Raw genomic sequence first — 20,922 nt, forward strand, 5'->3', positions numbered from 1 at the left:
ATTGTTTACATTTTCAAATAAACCTTTTAATTTGCAAAACAAACCTACTTCTTGGGTCAGGGGGATTCTAAGAGGGGGGGTGTTATACAAGGGTTGTCATCCAGAGTACTGAACTGGACATAAAAATACATCAATAAGGGTTTTCCTCAGCATCCCAGACTAGGCATTGACTTAGCTGTAGTGTTCATTGAATATCGCTTACATACCACCCCTGTCATCATGGAACTCGCTTCTGTTCATGCTGTGACTTCCACTGCACAGCATGCACGTCACCGGCTGTTTCCTTTCCCGCCATTTCTTTGCGCCTGTACAACGTATCTTCTTCTGCCCTGTCGATCTGGATAGCCTTAACCAAATACAGCTTCTTCTCACGAATGAATTTATGCTGCACTTTCCTGCAATTTGTGTGTACAACCAACATGTCGCAGATCATGTTTTCTGCATTGTTGCCAAACCTGCACAATTCATCCAGCTCCCTCATTCTGGTGACAGTCATTGACCCGTTCTGTGCTTCCCTGTTTCCTTGTGAAGAACTTCAAGTGATGGAGGACAGTGTTCTCTTTATTGGAGAACTGTTCTACAATTCTGCACAAAGCTTCTTTGAACATGTCAGACACCCAACACCAGCTCAAGCTTTAAGCCGGCAAATATTATCTGTCCCTTGACTCCCATGGCATTAAGTAACATTGCCTTCTTCATTCCCGCTGCATAATCCATGCCATCTACGGCCTCCAGATATGCATCAAATAGTGGTTCCCGTTGTGGCCATGGTATTGCTGGCCTACCTGGGCATTATAGGAAGGCTGCAGGGTGCGTCACATAGCTCTCAACTCACACGCTTTTGGCGGGTGTCACCCACCTTGTAAAGAGCTGACTCACCCGCCAAGCCTCCTGCACGCCCATTCTTTCCAATGGGCTCTAACCCGCCAAAAATAAAATTGGGTGTTTTCACACAAATGGTTGAGAGCTATGGCATCATGCCCTGCATTTCGGCACTGATGGTTCTCTTTCTTGGTCCTTGTCACCAATTTTGTGGTGGCTTAAGCAAAAGTGTCCTTGATAAAGGAGGAGCAGCGTGGAGCGTCTGTTTTATAGCTCCGTTGCTCTGCACTGCAAGTTCAGTGCACCAAGCTCGCCCGCATGCCCATAGCAGTCTCACAAGATCACGGCGGCTGGCGTGATCTCGCATGGCTGCGTCTCCATCCATTAACATATTGACACAAGTAGTATAGCTCAGTGCAACGTGTTCTTCTTGAAAGCAAGATGATACCGAGCAACATTGGTTTGAATCCTGGGTCGTGCTTAGAAGCCTTTTCAGTATTAAGTGCGTTATCAAACACCAATTATAATTATAACATATTGAACAAAGAGAAAAACATCTCATTTTAGGTGCCATGGTGAGAAATCCAGCCTCTGTGATTTGTAAGAGGCCGTGTGAGCTACACAATGTCTCCAAGGGCACAGCATCGTTTGTCATATGTATTATAACTAAATAGTACTTTGGCGCGTTCAGATGTCAACAGCAAGAATGAGTGATGTATTATTCTGCTGCTGTTCAGCAATTCCTTTTTTTAAACTAAGATAGAATAAAAAATGCCGGAATTTGGGTTACGCTGAAGAGGCTTTATAAAACAGAGTACTTCAAATAAAAGAACAGCCAAAACATCTGTATACGAAGATTTGCAAATGTTCTGGTGCGCTCAAATCACATTAACAAATGACCCCTGGCGTTAAATGTATGACAGTCACTAAGAATACATGAGCAACATCTGAGACAACGGACATGGTCATGTTATTTTATTGTTAAAACACGCATTGAAGATAGTAATGAGAGTACGAATGTATCAGCGCGTGCGTTTTAGGTACAGTAGGGAATTGTGGGGTTAAACTGAACTCCACTGTTGCTTAGTTACCATGTATATGCGTACAACATCGGTAACATTGCGACTTCCGTGCGTGATCACGTGTTAGACTACGTTTTTTTTCATGATGGGCGTAATGTGAGCCCAATACGTATCATCACGTGATTTATGTCCAAATCTCTGCTGAGTGCCGACGGACGAGAGCAGTTGTTTCAGGATGCAGATAGCTTCGTTTGTTTACAGAACCGAGCGCGGAAGGGTGAGTTATCCTTTTCCTCGCGTGGCAAATTTGGATGCCATTTTAATGTACTTTTGTTAGATACAGGCGGAGTCCATTAATAGTGCCATTGCAGTGTTTTTGCTGCCATTGTGCATCTCTTTACGGTACTACATTGGAACCGATGTTCTATGCAATGTGACTGGATACTAGGTTCTGAGAATGTTTTTAAACATTTTTTTATGGAGACGTTTTTGCTGTAATTGTACACGTGCGTTCAGTTTACTGCAGTGCAATATGGCATGAATAAACTAGCACATTTGTATATCTAGTTCTGGTGCAGGGGACCTGTGTGTAATACAGCGATCGGTCTCTGCACTTACTAAGAAGGCGATATCGTCTTGAATTGATTTGATGCAATAGGAGTGGAACATGGACATGGATTTGACCGTTTTTAGTACATTCGTGAGTAATAAATCCCTTCCTATGTTGTAAGACCACCCTGAAGAAGTAAGCGGCGTTCAATAACTATTAGCTGCTGAAACCGGTTGACACATGGACTGATATGTAATTTCTTTTGCCACAATAGTCCAGACCATTGAGGTACTATTTCTCCCTCATTTTTGTTGTGGTGGGTTTCTACATTAAAGTGTTCTTACATTAAATAGTTTTGTCTTCTTTTTTTAATAGTCCAGTACTATCGGCCAATTTTCTTTTGACAGAGGTTGCCTACACCTGTTAATAGAATATTCTTGATTTTCGAACTGTCAAACATTACCCTTCACGGGGGATGAAATAGGATTCCACACAGTCACATACATCTACTAATACAGCTGTTTTTTTCTATCCACTTTTAGATAGGTGGTACACCACCGTCGCTAGGAAAAGTACTGAAGAGGCAGGCGTAGTGGTTTTTCTCTTAGTAAGATATGGAATGACATCTATGCTGTGTGGGCAGTTTTTGTGACTCAATGGCATAAGCAATGTTTGGTTGCACTTAAGCTGACGCTTTGAGGAGTCTACCTCTGTGGTGTTAGAGATTCTGGTCTTTGGCGGACCTTAGCCTAATGTGTACGTGGCTCTTTCTGTGTCTTTACTGAGACTAGGGTTGGACATTAAAGATTTGACCTCGAGGCTAAGGAACTGTTAAGTATAGGTTTGGAACTTTCTGTTGACCAAATACTTTAAGCAGCATGTTCAGACTAGGGAGTCTCAGAATTGACATGTACTTTCAAGATTAGGTTAAACTTTATGACTCTGGACAATGCCACTGGAAATGGTAGACACTGGAAGTATACCTCACTATGTTAATCCATTCCTGGCATGGTTTAGATCCAGATGTTTCCTTCATTTGTAGCGAATCTGAGTTCATATGGGAGTTTTGCCCAACCGCTACCTTGAAACCTGCCTTACCAATATCACTTGTTTGAACCACCCTTTGTTGGCATCATGTGTGTCATTGCCTGGCCTCCCACCATAACACACAATTTGACCCAGAAAATGCATGCAAAGTTTACAGACCTAGAGATGAGTGTGGAGGGTCAGAAGGACATAGACATGGTGTTGACATTTCTATTTGGATGATTATTAAATGATGCGAGTGTTCTGTTCCCTGCCTATATAAATACCCAAGGTGGCTGGTCTGTCATCGGGAAGTCAGAAAATGTAAAAAAGGTGAGTTGTCCAAAAACGGACCCTACCACTACTCTATAAAATAAGGTCAGGAGAATGTCTTGCTCAGTGGTCAAAGTGGTTGTGAGCGGTGCTCCTCTACTTTTGTTTTTTAAGTTCACTGTTCCTATACTTTTATTTTAAAAAGAACCTATTCCGGAATTGTTTAGTTGTAAAATAAAAGTGAAGAAGAATTTTGAAACTTGCACTGCGATGAACATTGCCTTAAACAGCTTTTGTGTTTGTTTAGGGGTTTGGATTGCACGTGGGAGGGGCGTGGTGATGGAGTGTGTGGGGAGCTGGGGCAGGCCAGCAGGGAGCATAGTTCCACTACTTCTTTTCGTACATTTCGACCACTTGTCTTGCTTCTCCCGATTCTTTTCTCTCAAGCTATTTCTCCTTAGCTTTAAACTTGGTTTTATTAGGTTAATTTCATATAGTCTCTCTAGAAGTTCTTGTAAATCTGTGGGGGTACTCTGTTCTTTAGGGATTATTTTTCAGGAATACCTTTTTGTCTTCCTCTTGTCTCTTCCTCCACAACAGTGTTGGTTCGAAATTCCTGAGTGGTTAATAGCTCCTGGTTTGAGTGATTTGTCGCCTGGTTAGACCTCTCACTAAGGCTACCACGACTTGTAAAAGGTGCCTGCTTGAAAAAATGTGATTCTGCAGTAATTTCCTGCTACCACTAGATGGGAGCAGAGCTCAACAGGACCGGAAATTTTTCAGGAAACTCGAAGTTCATTGAAAGATACGTTTGTTTCTATGTTTGCAATGACTCCACCAAATTAAGACAGCCCCATTTTGACTTAAAAAGATACATTACATTTCCTCACTTTCACAAGGGTATGTTGTGCTTTGGAGCTTGAATAGTATTTGCTTAATTCAGTGAGTGCTGACATGTAAACACATGTATTGTATACTGCAGCAGTCGTATGGTCTACAGTAAAGGGAGCCAAGACCATTTTTTAAAAGCTGCTGCATCCGAGAGCCGTCATAATGGCGCTGCAGTCAGTGTTCCAGCTATTTTAATGGTCACTCTGCAAAATTCCCTCAGCGTGTGCTGTAAATCCTTTTCCTCCACGTTCTTTGTTTAAAACAGTATGTGTGTGATTCAACCCTGTTATTGGTAACTACAGTAGATAATACAAAGGTTGTAGGCGGTGCTAATTTCTTAAGAATTCCCACCTCTTATTATTTAATAATTGTGCCATTACCCTGGTTAGGACCATTTGCGTTTCAGTTGCCATTTCAGGGTTCGAAATGAAGATGCAATGAGCAGGAGCTATAACCAGCTCCTGGGGGTCGGGTATCAACCAGTAGGCAGGAGCTACTGCTGGGCAACCAGGAGTGAGCATCCACCATACCGCAAATCTAATTACCACATGAGATGCACTCATTAACTTTTTTGTTTATTTTGTATGAAATCATTGTTTAAATGTGTACTAGATGTGCCCACATGCTTCTTTAAAAGCATTCTCAAATTCTCAAAAGTTAATGTCGCATATGCATGTTTGTAAGACCCCAATTGGCCAGGGAGCCAAAAGTAGCTGCTGATAGGTGTTGGTTTTAAGCTAAATAGGCTAGAAGCAGGAGCCAAAATAGCTCCCAGCTCGTCTCAATTTCGAAACCTCCGTTTGCTTCTTAATCTGTGCTTGCTCTGAAGTAAAAAGAAATGACCAAGTATTGATGGCATTAAAACTTCTTAAAGCTGACTGATCAATGATGACTGCTTGTTGTGCAAAAACAGTAGTGGTGCCAAGGAGTGGTTAGTCTGCATTACCAGCTTTAGTGTCTATAACATTGTCAACTGCAACAGTTACTTTGCATATAGATTATTGGGCAGCAGAAAAAAATAAAACATGTACTACTGCAAAGTGGGTTCATCCCACGAGGGCAGGTATATGTATGCAAATCTCCAAAGGTATAGGGTGCAAACTGCACGCATAGGTTTGAATTCTAGCACAGCCGTCTATGCATTTCTTTCTTAAGCGGCCAAAATGAGTGTCATTTAGTTGATAAGAGCAACATCTGTTATTCGCAGTGCAGTTTTGCTTCCGGCCCTTGCTGTGATGCAGTGAAGTTTACATATTTGCGCAAGGAAGGCCCTAAATTGTATCCATATTGTCTGAATCTAGCTTAAGAGGCAATGAGATGGCTGATTGTGTCCCTCTCGTTTTGACCATGCAATGGGAGATCCAGATTCCCATATAACTGGCCCTATTCAGTAGCTTTCCACTCCTAAAGGCCTCCGTCCATTACTCCAATCAACCCCCAGCCAATTCCTGCCTTGCTGAACCATCAGATATCACGAATGCACTTTTTCTTATGCAAAAGAGCAAACCAATATGGTCAGTAAATTTTGAAACCCTACCCTGGATTTTCATTCAACAGGAGACTGCAGCTGTAGCGCGCAAGACCAAGTGTTTAGCAGAAAAGAAGCACTAAGAAAGAGAAAACTACCAGGATAGTGAAGAGATGGCAACAGAGGTTCGTGTATCGATGGATATAGTGGCAGACAGGCTTAGGTAAAGACCAAGTGAGAGTTAGTAGCATAGAGGGTCATTGTGCCAAAACAGAGGAAGTTATTCACTGTAAGGCAATATGGCAAGAGATCGAGGAACGCATAGGTGGTGCCCGGAGCAGAGTGTGTGGTGTGGGTGTGTCACAGTTCATAAAGCCATTCAATTTTCCAAGCACTCTGCAGTGATTATTCTGACGAGTGCATCTCTCATTGTTAAAATATTACATGCGTTCGATCTGCGTTTCTAATGTGCTTTTGCTGATTTTTTTTTATCTCGTACTTTACACGTACACTATAACAAGAATACATTAATTTCACTTTAGTCGCTCCTGGGTCAGGTGAGTAACTCCTGGTCAGAGGAAAAGCCCCGAAACCCAGGAGCTACTTTCAGCTCCTGCTCCATGAATACCAATTTCGACCCCTGCCACAACTAAATGCATTTTGCACTTCGGTAGTATATTCTTCCTTAGCTGTGATATGCGTTCTAAGTGGTTAAGGTGTCCCCTCTCCTGGGGTGATCTGGGCTTATCTTTACTCTTGTGGACCTGGACCTCCCTTGGTCTCCCTTTGTAGGATTCTCCTTTTGGTTTACAGTCTCTGCCTCTCAACGTATATAGTACACTGCCAACTTCCCAGGGTATTTGTATCTCAGTCTTAATGATATTGTGATTCGCTCTTTCGCATTATTTTAATTCTTCCACGTTGCTGCCTCGTCAATTTTACTGAGATGAGTTACTGCCATTCCATAACAGTTCCTCCTTTACCTTGGATTCTGTGGGGAAATGTCTCTGGGGCCTCTCTTCAGTCTGCGTCTGTTCGGTTGCTTGTTTTCTCAAGGTCCCAGTATTCTCCGCTGCCCTGCTCTCCATGCTGCCTCTGTCGCAGCTGGTAGGGAAGTGGGTATCCGGACTGTTTGTTGCCATCACTAATACAGGAAAAATAACATAAACTTAGCCTAGAAACAGGCTCTTCCTTAAACTGAGAAATGGTGGCTGGTTACCAGTCGCCACCCCAAATGTGTCTCAGTTGTTTCTCAAGACATGGGACAAGTTATGCAGTTCCAAGTCGCTTTTAGTTTTTCTCTTTTCCTGGTAGTGCTCAGTTTTTGCCACCACTCAAATGTTCTTACACTCTCTCTATGCAATCTGCCTGGCTATGCAGTTATGACTTCAGATCTGTCCAGATTCTTTTTTATTGGTTCTCCCCTTCAGAAATAACATGCACTATTTGTTTGGTTTTGCCCGGGTTTTCATGGATGATAATCTTTCACCCCAGCTCAAGGTATTTGGTGTCTCACTGCTTTTTGGGCACTTTCCTTTCTCGGCCCTGCTTGGGTTGTTTTTCTCACCCCTTTCGTGTGGGGTATCTTGGCCCTGGCCACCCTCCTCCCACTCCTCGTTTTATGCTGCATAGCTGGTTCTTGTTGATGGTACTCATCTGGTGAGGCGGTCTCTGTGACCGCTGCAGAACCATGACCCTAACTTCTCTTTCATTGTCTCGGGGCTCTGGCATCAGTTAGTTCTGTTGGTGCTTGACATGACTTCAACGTTGGATATGGACTATGCCTGTAGGCTGCTTCTTGGCTCCTTTTTTCCCTGGTGGCTCCGAGCTCCCCGCCTTGCTGGGGGTTGGTGTTCCATGGGCTGCTTGGTTCCCCTGCCCACCATGTTGTCTGCATGGCATTGACTCCATGCTCCTCCTGGGTGGTAGACATCCCCTTCTCGGCAGGATTGTGTGTCTTGCCTGCTGGCTTGTTCTTTCTCCTGGTGTCCGTCTCCCATGACCCTTATGCTCGTTCCTAGAACGAGAGGGGATGATCCATTCGCTCTGCACTCCATGCCAGAATGGCATCAATAACAGGTCGGCAACAACACAATCCATTTTTAAAGGGCCTTGTACATTACTCTGCTGCTCAATTCCCATATAGCCAGATTCTGATATAATGGGAGTTTGAGTAAAAACTCTGCTTGGGGATTCTTTGTCCCCTAGGGGGTGGATGGGTCAGCCCAGTTGGATCCCTACTGCCAAAGGAATTCCCTGAATTTGTCACAGTGGATAGTGCTTGGGATAGCTTGTTACTTTGCTATAAGGGCAGAGAAGGAGAATCGGATGACTTATGGTCCAGTGTTTGGCTTCCCAATTGGACCAGAAAGGGGCAGCACCAACTAGTTGGTTCTGAGATATTGATCCCTGATGCTGGTTCCTGTGGAGAAGAAAAAAAAAGCATCAGATTTCTATGCAACAACTGAAAAAGTTATTTTGTGAATGTAGATGAAATCAGTTCAAACAAAATGTGGGACTTTTCCCTCCCCAGATAGACATAAAAGTTCCCTGGTCTTTACAGAAGAGACTGTTTCGGAGTCTGTGAGGCACTGCAGACCACGCAATTTAGTGAATTCTTTCACTCTGTAGTACACTTAGTTGACCAATATTCCAAATTAAACACTATTTAGGGCTGTGAGGATAGTTTTGGGACAGTGCATTTGTTTTTGGAAGCAAGGCCGTGCACAGCAACACAGGTTTGAATCCCAGTCCCACGCCTACAGTAGGGGTGTCACGGTATTAGTTTTGTGACGGTACAATAACCTTCTTGCCAAATGACGGTATATCATGGTTATCGCGGTATAGCAGGTGGAGTTAACATATCTTAACAAATATTTTCTAAAAGGTCATAAATTGTCAGATTTAACAACACAAAAAAAAAAAGGTACCCATGGCCAGAATTGGGCTTTTCAACATACCTTTCACTGAAATGCCACCCCTTGCTTCCAACAAACACACGTGTCGAGAGGAGGAGGGGGGGTGGGGAGCCCTGCTGCGACTGGCAAAGCAAACTGAATAGCTTTTCTTAAGTGGTCATTTAGGCTTTTAGCTCCCCCACTGGCTACTGGTGAAGATGAACATGTTGCCATCTTGATAACCTGCATGCCACAGATCAATGGAGGTGGATGGTAGTATACTCTTGTGCGCATACACATACACACACACACACACACACACACACACGCACTCTCTCTTTACGTTACAGCCTTTAGTTTACTTGTGGGCCAAAAGGTGTTCAGTAATCACGGACATGTTACCCTTTGGTATGGCAGCAGGGAATACCCACAGAGATTAGTGAATTTCGCAGTGTGACTTGTATGTAAATTCAATGATGGAGCCAGGGAAATCCCCCATTGTCATATGTTTAGCAAACATTATCCATTATAAATATATAAACCCCAAAGCCGCCAACCCAAAGTAAACCCTTTTCCTTCTTGGCACTGTATTTATTCTTCCTATTGCTAACATATTGATTTTGTGTCATGCACGTGTGGTTTATGGAATGGCATTAAAAACTGCTCCAACTGAAACTACTTTGCAGACGGCACATCCGACAGTGCAAGACCAAGACTGCGCAGCACTTACTTACTGCAGCCTTTACAAATTAGATTGAAAAGCACACTTAACGGTATAAACGGTATAAACAATGTGACGGTTATTATTGTTCAATTAAGTGGTTCACGGTATACCGTTATACCGTTACATCCCTACTACAGACTGGTCTCTGGTGTTCAGCGAGTAATAAAAGATTAATACATTTTTAGGATCCAAAGGAACCGATGCACCATATCTAGTGCCTTTCTCACTTGATCTTAACTCCAATACGAAAGTCATTTAGAATGTTTTTTCTATTAGTTCAGATTACATTTAGAATGCAACCTTTCATTAGCTTAGTTAAAATAAAATTAATTTTCTCTCATCTGTAACTTTCAATAATGTCTGCTGAATTATATATCAAGGCTGTAATCCAGAGTATTCACATTCCGATATAAACCGAAAACGATAATGTTTAGAAGACTGAGGTGTTCTTTCAACCAAAAGTATCGATGCACTAAATTCATATTCTGATCTTTACTGTTTCGACTTTTATAATTTGTGAACGTATGTTTACTGTGTTGTGTTCAGAATAGCCATTCACCAGTTGTAATTTATGGATAGATGCCTATTTGAATAAGCAATGTTATTTCTGTTTTGTATGGTTCATTTTCATTAGTGAGACCAAAACTAGGCAGGATGTATAATGATGGTATTTTGTGAGAACCACACATTTGTAGTATTTTTGGTGTCTTCCTCTGTTGTGAAATGGGCTTCACTTACATATAAACTATACTTACATTCATTTATTATTTTGAAATGAATACAAAACATTCTAATCTAAAAGAAGTCCGTTTCTTCCTCTAGATTGCAGATCTTAAGTGGCATTAAACTAGAGTTAGAACCATTTGCTAAAGAACCTTGATTCAATGGTTGTGTGCTTTCAATCTCGGCATAGGTTATAAAACTGCGTTAAGGGGAGTTTTAGCCAAATCAATGTATTGACTCTCGTACAAAGACAGTTCATTTTATAATTCCTCTGAAGCGGGAATCATTTCAACAGATCCCATACAAATAAAAGAAAGGCATCATCCTAGTATCCAAAGTCACTGAATGGTTATTTGTATTTATTGAGTTTTATATAGCGCTTTTAACCAAATCGCTTTACTTATTTTATGCGATACATAAAATAAGTAATGCAGATCAATGTTTAAGATTCAGTAACAAACAATACTTTGTTATTAGATTGTTTGGTATTGCCAGAACTCTGCAAATGCTGCTATAAAGTCTTATTGACCCACTCCCGGTCTGTCAACCCTCCCTGTCTGTCTCCCGCTCTATGGTCGGATCACTTTTTTAAAATCTCTGTCCAGATACAGTTTCCCAAATCCTGCTGTCAGAAACATGAGCTACCATCTAAAGTTCTTAAACTACTGTGCTATTAAACCTGCTGATCTTGCTGGATGTATTATCAATCTGATGATGCAGACTACTGACTTGGACTCCCCTGCTTTGTTAGTGGAAAGCTAAAACATGCCCCTGACAACATTGCTTCATAGGATTGCCTCTAACAAACTTCGGAGTGTAAGGGATTTTCCCAATCATCAGAAATGGTTTACCCCGGAATTGGCTCAGCTTAAACAAAAGAAACAGCAGGCCGAACATAATTGGCTTAAAGGTAAGGTCCCTAAGAACAAAGAGGAATGGAAATGCTGTTAGAGGGAATACAAAAGCAGGAGTTTAGAAGTTAAACAAAATCATTATAACGAGCAAATGAACCAGGCTGGGAATGAAACCAAAGAATTGTTAGAATTATTCAAAACCTGGGAAAAGTCCAAGTTATGAATCAAAATATCAACCCAAACAAAGAGGATTGATTAAGGGTTCAAAAAGCTTTTGCAGACAAATTCTTTTGCCCAAGCAAAAATATGTAAAGAGTTGGATAAGCTAAACACCCTAACTGCTAGTGATACTGTTGATAGTAGGCAACAAAAAAACAGCAGTCTACCCATTCTATTTAGGATTACAAACTGTTATTAGTCCTCGTCAGTTTGACCTCTCCATGTGATGGGCTCAGAGGTCAAGGACATTCTGAAGACTATGCATCCCACGAGTTGTCTGGGTGACCTACTACCATCAAAGGTCATCCTTGAACACAGATATCTTTGTTCCATTTCTGCGCAGGTTTATTAATGCCTCGTTCACCCATTGTTGCATAACAGGAATTATCAAGGATGTGGTGGTTGCTCCCCTCCTGAAGAAGCAGGGTTTGGATCCCAAAGATGCCTCTAATTTGAGGCCTACTTAAACTAGTTGATAAATTGGCCACCAGGCAAATTCAATCTTATATGTAAGTTGTAGGTGTGCTGCATAAGAAACAGTCTGGTTTTCGGCGTGTCCATGGTACGGAAAGTGCCTTGGTGGACCTCCAAAGTCAGATTTAACAGTTCTGGAAAAAGTAGATCAGGGCTCCTGGTCTTGCTTGACAATTGCTGAATAGACTGGCCAAGATAGGTTTTTCTAAGGAGGCTGTGACAAGTCAATTCTAGAGGGACGGAGGTCCACGGTTCACTGGGGAGATGTGTCATCCGATGCTCTACCCATCATCTGCGTTGTCACTTAAGGGGCTTGTTTGTCCACCTCTCTCTAACATTTATATCCAGCTTTTGTGCATGGAATTGGAGAGATTGGGGGTGTTTTCGTGGATTACTTTCAGCTTACCATGCAACTCTCTGGAAACCATGCTGAAGATCAGGAAAAATAAAATGTGGCCATCAAAAATTCGATGTCCACAAATTGGTTATGCCTTAACGCCAGTAAAACTGAGCTCATGGTTTATGGGTCTAAGCACTCCACATAGAGCTTGGGACAGGATTTCCCTAGTTCTCTTATTGATGGAGGTCTCGTTCCGGTAGCTGGGAAGGTCACAACTCTGCACTTTCATGGAGGTCACACTTAATGCTGATGACCATGTATACTACATAGTTAGGAATTCTAACTATTATCTTAGAGATCTGAGACTGGTTGGTCCTATGATCACAAGTGAAAATCGCGCCAAGCTGGTACGAGCCATTATTTTACTGCGGCTCAACTAAATTCCCTATTATGGGGAGCCAGTAAGGACTGCATTTATAAACTCTTATGAAGCAGTACACATAGTTTATAACATTGTGTGTAGAGAGCCAGTAACAGCGGCTCGCTTCATTGGCTCCTGGTGGCAGCCAGAATTTTCTTTAAGTTGTTGACATTGAGACATAAGTGTCTCTTTGGGTCCGCACCCCAATAATGAAAAGAGAAATTGAGTTCTAGAGGCTTGTACCTTGAAGGTCAGCGGTTTCAAAAAGTTTGGGGAAATGGCCGCTTCTTTCCTGTTCGGGTAGCGCAGGCTTGGAACTAGCTCCCCGAATCACTCGGGAAGGAAGGAAACCATTTAATTTTCAGGAAACTCCTGAAGACCAGGTTGTTTACTTAGGCTGGATTGGAGAATGTTTGTAGTTCTTCTGTTCCATGTGTTTCGCTGTTTTAGCGCCTGGATGCCTGAGGGCGTTGGTCCTTTATAAGCACACAGAGAAAGAGAGAAGAATCTTCCCTATGGACAAATGCTCAGAATAAAGAGAATAGTTAGTGACCCTGAAGAATGTGAGGAAGAGTTGGCTAAACTACAGCAAAAACTGAAAGAGGATACCGAGAAGAAGATCTTGAGAAAGCAGTTAATAAAATCCACATAAAACAACAAAAGGGTGTGTGTGTTATAGAAAACAAAGCAACGAGAAAATCTGAGGATGATATTCGTCTCTAAATAGTTGATCCAAAGTCAATAAATTAAGAAACGCATTTCCAAACATTGTGACGAGCGGACAAAGGATTATTTCCTGAACCACCGGTTTTTGCATACCAAAGGAGAAATTATTTAAGGAACATGCTGGTCAGTGAGATAAGAAGTGCCGCCAAAGACACAAACATCTAGGGACATACGCTTGCTTGAACTGCAGTAATTGCAACAATGTCAGTAGTTTCTATAGTGTTCCATCCAAGAACAGGCAGAAAAATTAAATGGAAACTATTTGCAACATGCACGAACAGAAAATATGGTATATTGCATAAAATGTCCCTGCGGGATCTACTATGTAGGAGAAACAGGAAGGAAAATACGTATTAGGATGAACAAAGCCTTTATTCAGAACAAAAATATGACATCGGCCGTACCAAGGCATTTTCAAGAGAGAGGCCACACAATATAAGGTTCAAGTCCTGGAAATTATTAGAGACTAAGGTCAAAGGGAACACTTGAAGAAAAGAAGGGCTCAACAGGAAGCCTTTTGGATTGACCAGTTCGATTCTTTAACCCCGAATGGGATGACTGTAGAATGGGACCTCAATTGCGCCCTGTCGGTGAGAAATGACACAAAGAGAGTATGGACAATAATCAGTACCTGTTAAATTATTGGTACATCATTCATGCATGCATAATTACTTTCAATTTGCTTTCAGTGACGAAGAAATGACGACACGTTTTTGGGGAGGGGGATTGTAGATGGTACACCAATCAGTGCCTGTAATATTTTGTTTTTAATTTTGATATATTTTTGCTAGAAATATTTTCTGCGACTGGTGTATCATAAAATAAATGAAAAGTGATTGTTCCAAAGTTACTATAACTATATTGTACTTTCAGCAGCGCATTATACTGAAAAGTGAATAACTATTCGATATTGCAGCCTAGAAACAAGAATCAAAAGTAAGATTTCATAGCTTTACATCGCTTAATTTTGCAATGCTACATGTTGATTCGAGCTTACCAAATTATCTAGTATCACCCGCACAGGGGATTCTAGTCATTCAAGAATATATACAGCTTTGCTGTTATTAGGTCAGCTTAATACCTAATTTATGAAAATATAAGGGCAGAAATAAGATGGTATATAATGCTCCACTAGTAGTTGAACAAAAATGAAAGGTTGACACGATATTAAGCGATATGATCTGTAAATATACAATATGTTTGGTGGCTTTGTAACAAAAGGTCCATCAGCAGGGGAATATTAAGCATTTTATTGACCTATGTATTTCTTCTCAGATTTAGAGTCTTGATCACTAGTATAAGAGACGAGAACGGTGGCAGGTCAGATTAATGATCTCAGAAGGTGTAGGGCACTAAACTAGAATTAAAGGCTAATCTACACCTAGTACAGGGTAACACTGTATAGCCTAACTAAAACTAATGGCTATTCTACACCCACCGTAGCACTTTATAGCTAATAATTACAACATTAGTAATGGGTGACTACTTTCACAAGCACATTAACAAAAGGTTAATTAAGCCTTATGATTAACGTTATGCTGTATGTATTCTCTTTTTATTTATTTGTACATTTATATAGCATTCCTAACCCTTGGGCTTCTGGGCGCTTGTGCTTAAGAATACGGTTACATAATAATCTTGATTGTGTGGTTACATTGCTGTAATCTACTTGTAGTGTATGAGTGATTGGTTACATTGTAATCAGTAGATCCAGTTACATTTCAAGTGTAGTCCATATCATAGCATTTAACTTATAGTGTTAGAACATTCAAGTTTGGTTGCAAAGTTATCAATAAATCCAGATACATTAAGGCTTAGTCCATATCCTTGCTTTTGTGCATTTGCAGAATACTTTCCTAGCTCCCCTGAGCGTGCCTCGTCTGCCGGGGCTGGGAGGGTACATAAAGCTTGGTGGTGGGCTAGGGTTGATTCTTGATATCTTGGTTGAAAAAGCAAGTTTTGAGTTTTCTACAGAAGGACCAAAGTGAGGTGTCTGTGTTTAGCTCCGTTGGCATGACATTTCAGTAGTTGGCTGCAATAACAGAGAAGCTGGAACCCCCTGCTTTTTGTCTTTTGTATCTATGCGTGGTCAGCTGCCCCGGATAGGTAGATCTGGTTGGTCTGGATAGCTGTGTTTTGGAGATTAGGTTAGAGAGGGAGCGTAGGGCGGTATTGGACAGACATTTGTGTGTGAGTGATAGTATTTTGAATTTAACAGTCTCTTGACTGGGAGCCAGTGAATATTTCTTCTGATTGTGGTTATGTGGTCTGATTTGGGGATACTGAGTGCTGCTCTGATTGCGTTTGATGGCATTGTTTTGGACTATCTGAAGTTTCTTAATGTTTTTAGCCAAGGAACCTACGAAAATGGCATTGCAGTAGTCGCTCCTGGAGAGGGTCAGGGCTCTGGCCAGTGGGATGCGTTTCTCCACCGTTAAGAAGGGTCTGCAAGCTGTGATAAGTTTAGCCGAATATGGAGAGGCTGAAGTGATGGCATTCACTTGTCGGGTGAGAGTTAGTGCTGAGTCTAGATATACTGCTAGTGTTTTGACTTCTTGGGCTACCATGATGCTGTTGCAATTGATGTCAAAGGATTTGTAAGAGGGTGGTAGGATCTTAAGCCTAGAAGGGCTGCTTACAATCAATCTGTTTTATCGTCATTGAGACTGAGTTTGTGTTGAGCCATCCAGGCCTGGATAGCGAGGTAGATCGAGTTCAGGGATTTGGAGTCTGTGTCGTAGTCGCCCGTGATTGATAAGAGTATTTGGGTGTCGTCCGCATAATTTGTGTATGTGAGACACCATATTTATCTAGCCGGTCAAAGAGCAGTTTTGTGGACGTATTGTACAAAGTGGGGGAACACACAAGATCTTTGTGGGATTCCGCATGTGACTGGGGTGGGAGTCGCTGCCGCCTTGGGGGAGAAGACTCTCATGGATCGATTCGATAGAAATGATTCAATCCAGTTTATGGTGTTAGAGAAGTGGGCATCACTAGCTAGATGGCGGCACAAGATGTTGTGATCACTAAATCAAAGGCCGCCGAGCGGTCCAGTAAGAGAAGGATGGCTAGGTCACCTGTCTCTGATTTGATCCATTTGGATCTTGAGATCTAACAAAGCAGTTTCAGTGCCATGGCCAAGTTGGAATCCAGATTGGCGCAGGCCAAGAAGATTGTGTGTTTTGAGATTGTTCTGGATTTGTACATCGGCCACTCTGTCTAATATTTTTAGAAGGAAGGGAACTGTAGTGATGGGCCGATAGCTGGTGGGCACACTGGGGTCAAGTGTGGGTTTCTTCAGTCGAAAGAGCACCCACGCTTCCTGCAGACTTTCAGGTACTTTGTTGGAGGCAAAGGAATTATTAATTAATGATGTGATAAACCGGGCTAAATCGTTTGCGCAGTCTTTGATCAGCGTGGCAGGGCAGATGTCTCCTTGACATGTTGACGGTTTTAGGCCCTTTATGATTTTGATGGACGACTCTATAGTAGAAGGTGAGAATTCAAACCTAGGGTGCGTTTTCAGAGGGTTGGATTCTGCGGTGGTAGGTTTGGTTATGTTGTAGGGATGCGATTTTGTCCATGAGAGCTTTTTGTATGCCTTTGCACCAGGCTTGGTCTTTAATGCAGTGGTCATGTGTCTGGGAAGGTGATTCTAATTCCCGAAGGACAGAGAAAAGCTCTTTGGTGCCAGAGTTGGCATTCTCGATGCACGTGTTGTACGCATTACTCTTAACTTGGAGGGTGGCATCTCTATATTCTTTGGCTAGGGTGGTGAAATGAAGTTGTTTGTTGTGGCTCATGGTTTTTTTCCAGTTACTGTCTACATTTAGTTTTTTGTTGCGTAGGTCTTTAAGCTCTGAGGTAAACCAATGATTAATGTGGGCTTTAGGTTTAGCTTTGTGGGTGCCAACGGGGGGGGCACTTTAGTTGATGGCTGCCTCCATGGTCTGGTTGTAAGTAGCCACCAGGGATGTAGAGTTGGTGACGTTATCGGAGTGTGCCGCGAGCATAGAGAGCGGGGGAGCAATTAAACCGGCGTGATGTTACGTTGATTGCGAGCTTTGGTTGTGTGTGCAAGGATGGTGGGAATGCTTGAATGTGTGGACGTGTTGATGGAGAACAATATTGTGTTGTGGTCGGACTACGGGCAGGGGTCGTTGGAGATCTTGGTGATACAATTGTGATAGGCAAACCTGTCCAATGTGCGGCCTTTGGCATGAGTTGGGCCTGCGGTGAGAAGGATAAATCCTTGTGCTTCAATGGTGTTGGCTGTGGCTTGGGTGTCGGTGCTGTCATTGAGTCCTGGGTTGAAGTCCCCTAGGATTAGCACCTTGAAGGAGGGTTTAATGTCTGTGGTTAGTAATGCGGCTATGTCTTCTTCAAAGGAGAAAGTGGAGGCCTATAGATGAGGTGGATTAAGAGGGATGTTGTGACAGCGTTATTTTGGCCGACAGCAGCTCTCCTGATGGGCAGGCTTGGTTAGGTGTTTCTCTTATGCTTAGGTTTGTTTTGAAGATGAAGGCGACTCCGCTTCCCTTTTTGATGGTTCTATCTTTTCTGATGATGGAATATCCGTCCGGTAAGGCAAGTGCCAGGGACAGGACAGCTGCCGGATATAGCCAGGTTTCCGTTATGGCGATGAAATCTAAATCATTGGTGGTAATTAGGTCCGAGATGTCCAGGGTGCGGGGAGGGATCTGGCATTGATGAGGGCTCCCTAGGTAATGGGAGCTGGGGAAGTGCATCTTTCTCTTTAGTCCTGTTGGATGGACTGCCCATTTTGGATATGAGAGATTTCCTGGGGGTCGTTGCCGATAAGTTGTCAGAGGTTGAGTACTGCTGAGATTTACAAGCTTTCCCCATGTGAACCTGACTGCAGAGATCGCTCCGCGAGAAGCGGGCAGAGGACCGTACCTGGAGTCTCGCATGCTCCAGGGGGCCTCAGTGAGCCGAACTATGTCACTGTGAAGTGGGACTGAAGCCAGCTTGCTGGGAGAAGGGTGCTGGTAGAAAAATCAACGCGTTTGAAGTCCTGCAGCCTGGGAAAGGTTCACGAGAAACCGGTCAGTAATTCTGAGCGTTCTCAGCCCTCTGACATTGTCAGGCAGGCAGCTGTAACCAGTTGCTTTTCACTCATGAAGGAGTGAAATTGATAGAAGCTGACCGGAGCATGTCGGACAATAGGGTGCAACAAATGTAGCACTCTCCTATAGACGAATACGCTGCAGGAGTTATTTGAATATTGGACTCTTTAGAAACAGCTATAACAACTTTAATAATGGTTGTGGTGCCTAAAAGTGATTATAAAATCAAGACAAAGCCTGATAAAAGCCACAATTTAGCATACCGAGGTTCTGGGATTTAGCCCATGTAAAGGTGAAAGCCAATTTTGGACCTAAATTATTTCGAATATAAAGACTATTGGAACATATGGTATATTAAGAACATAGATCTTCAGGGTCTACAATACAGGGATGGAAGGTATAATTAATTGACATAGAGAGGCCTTGATAACGACCAAAGGTCGAAACACGTGTCGGCTGTTCTTTACTTTGGAAGATGAATTAAAATATATTGAACTGACAAGCGTTATGTAATTTGAGGATTTTTTGAACCTATCCTGAGGAAATTTAGCAAAGTGATAATAGGTCTTATAATAAGTTGTTGGTGTGAGCGCGAGATATCCTCCCGAACCCTGATACTCTTGTCTACTATTGTACAAACTTTGTGGGAAGTTTGAGGGAGTGATATCACTTGCTGCCGACCCCCCCTTATTTTATTATATTATATTTTTTTTGAAATTTGAGAGTGGAAAATAGCGCACGCAATTTGATAGCGATCCCACAACAATTGGTAAAAAGCCACAATGACATTGTATCTTGTGAAACCAAGCGTTAAACCTCAATATTGTCAAGAGAATAAAGATGCATTACCTTCAGCCAAGAGGTGAACAAGCATTGCCCTTGGCTAAGAGAAGCTAACAACGGTTTCTTTGAGAATAACTGCTGTCATGAAAAGAAAAGGCCAATAGAACATCCTTGAAGTTAAAGCTTGTAGATGGGTGACTATGCTTTAAGGGGAAGGCCATTAGTCACAAATTCACATTGCTAAAGTCAATAGAGGTGGAATTGTGTTTTTGGTTGGTGGCTTGACAAGAGTGGTTAAAAAGCAGGTCTAGAAGAAAATTGATTTTAAAGGAATGGTTCGCCCAAAAATTTTTATTTAAAAAATAGTAGCTTTTGGTAATGGTAGCTTTTGTTTACTACAGCTGGCTTGCTTTTCCTTCATTAGTGCCGCAAAAGCCAGCACAGGCGGGCAGCGATGCGCCCATGTGCTTGCTTTTTCAATTTTTGAGCTTGAATTGTTCAAAATGTTACATAGGGACTTCGAAGAAAAAAAAGGCGGCCAATCGTTTTTTTTTTATGTTATTTTTGAAATACATTTTTTTTGGACAAACCATTCCTTTAAGAGACATTGCTTGTCTAGCAGAATTAAACAGGCATTGGTAAACATCTTGTCTTTACTGCGAAGGTGTAAAGAGTTTTTAAGCTGTGGAGCTGAAACTTCAGAAGCAGGACAATACTGTGAACGCAGAGAAGTGAAACTGCATGGTGTATCTTTTGAAGGAGTTGTGTCTGGCAGGGGAGTGGACCAGACAGAAGTGGGAGGAAAAGACCAGGTGTGAATTGCCAGGTACAGCCAAACATTCGGTCAACTAGGCCATACGGTTCATTATCGAGAACAAGGGGTACAGGGGTTGCTGGGGTGTCCCCCCTGCTCTCCTTGCTCGCTATAAGCGGAACAGGGGTTGCGGGGGTGTCCCCCTTGTTCCGGGACATTGGAAACGGGGGACCTTTAAAAAAAAAAAAAAAAAAAAAAAAAAAGAGAGAGAAAGGAACTCTGCAGCGTCAGTTCTGACCCACTTTGCATGGACGGAACTAACGCTGCAGGGTCAGAATGAAGGCAGACGCTGAAGGGTAAGTTGGGGAGGGTGGGGACTTATTGGGAGGGTCGCAGGGCGGTGTGCGTGGGGCATGGATTAGTTGATTTTGACCACAGAAAAATTGGCTTTGCAGCAAAATGGACTACGGTCAATTCTGCCGTGAACAATTATGCCACGGTCAAATCATACCAATCCGATGAGCGGTCAATCTCCACTAAACTTTTGTGAATCAGCCCAGTTGTGAAAGAAATCATCCTGACCAAGAATACCATTGTTGTTTAAGGAACTTTGACTTGTACATTTCCTGGAGAAGGCTCTTTTCTTTGTTGAACTGGGGAGTGTTGGAGGTTTTCTTTAACAAACTGACTTTGTCAAGGATTGTGTTGCAACTTTGTTTCGGCCCCAGGTGTTACAAATGCAAGTATTGACATTGTGAATTGTCATATATTTCCTTGTCTATGTATACGTGTGAGGGCCAGAAGTGTTGTTACAGTGTTTTCCTTAGTTTATTTAGGCAGGGAAATCCCCATAGTAGTAGGGCAAGTG

General features: G+C 42.3%; 1 protein-coding gene across 4 annotated transcripts in view; it reads left to right on the forward strand.

Moving 5' to 3' along the window:
- The first annotated feature begins 2,027 nt into the window (after positions 1 to 2,027).
- Positions 2,028 to 20,922, forward strand: part of GPR63 (G protein-coupled receptor 63) — a 553,454-nt gene continuing 534,559 nt past the window's right edge. For 2 of the 4 annotated variants that reach the window (XM_069606418.1, XM_069606416.1), the window contains exon 1: positions 2,028 to 2,121. The gene's annotated coding sequence lies outside the window, so the exon portion shown is untranslated. The remainder of the gene's footprint in view (positions 2,122 to 20,922) is intronic. The other 2 variants (XM_069606419.1, XM_069606417.1) reach the window with 1 other exon arrangement.

This window comes from Ambystoma mexicanum, chromosome 4p (assembly GCF_040938575.1).
Source record: "Ambystoma mexicanum isolate Mex_15411 chromosome 4p, UKY_AmexF1_1, whole genome shotgun sequence".
Classification (NCBI taxonomy): Eukaryota; Metazoa; Chordata; class Amphibia; order Caudata; family Ambystomatidae; genus Ambystoma; species Ambystoma mexicanum.